Source organism: Cucurbita maxima, unplaced genomic scaffold, assembly GCF_002738345.1.
Source record: "Cucurbita maxima cultivar Rimu unplaced genomic scaffold, Cmax_1.0 Cma_Scf01586, whole genome shotgun sequence".
Classification (NCBI taxonomy): Eukaryota; Viridiplantae; Streptophyta; class Magnoliopsida; order Cucurbitales; family Cucurbitaceae; genus Cucurbita; species Cucurbita maxima.
The window spans coordinates 1,964-2,501 of record NW_019273602.1 but is presented as its reverse complement, the minus strand read 5'-3'; the positions used below and the strand labels follow the sequence as shown (position 1 = coordinate 2,501).

The window sequence follows — 538 nt, the reverse complement described above, 5'->3', positions numbered from 1 at the left end:
GATTTTGTGCGCATGGCATGTCGGGTGCGATCATACCAGCACTAATGCACCGGATCCCATCAGAACTCTTCAGTTAAGCGTGCTTGGGCGAGAGTAGTACTAAGTTTGGTGACCACTTGGGAAGTCCTCGTGTTGCACCTCTTTTTTTCTTTCAATTTCTCCGAGTTCTTTTTTTCCTTTCTCTAAAAATGAGAACCTCCCCCGCTCACGCCCATCGCGTTTCGATCATGCCGTCCCGCATGCGTTAAATCTGATTTTGTGCGCATGGCATGTCGGGTGCGATCATACCAGCACTAATGCACCGGATCCCATCAGAACTTCGCAGTCAAGCGTGCTTGGGCGAGAGTAGTACCAAGTTGGGTGACCACTTGGGAAGTCCTCGTGTTGCACCCCTTTTTTTCTTTCAATTTATCCCAGTTCTTTTCTTCCTTTTTTTCTTTCAATTTCTCCCAGTTCTTTTCTTCCTTTTTTTCTTTCAATTTCTCCCAGTTCTTTTCTTCCTTTTTTTCTTTCAATTTCTCCCAGTTCTTTTCTTCCT

The 538-nt window shown here is 45.2% G+C and overlaps 2 non-coding genes across 2 annotated transcripts; both read left to right on the top strand.

The window, feature by feature from the left end:
- The first annotated feature begins 22 nt into the window (after positions 1 to 22).
- On the top strand, positions 23 to 141 carry LOC111475450. The gene has a single exon (XR_002716507.1). It is a non-coding gene; the product is annotated as a 5S ribosomal RNA (ribosomal RNA).
- Positions 142 to 274: 133 nt separating this feature from the next.
- LOC111475453 lies at positions 275 to 393 on the top strand. Its single transcript, XR_002716510.1, has one exon. It is a non-coding gene; the product is annotated as a 5S ribosomal RNA (ribosomal RNA).
- The last annotated feature ends 145 nt before the right edge of the window (positions 394 to 538 follow it).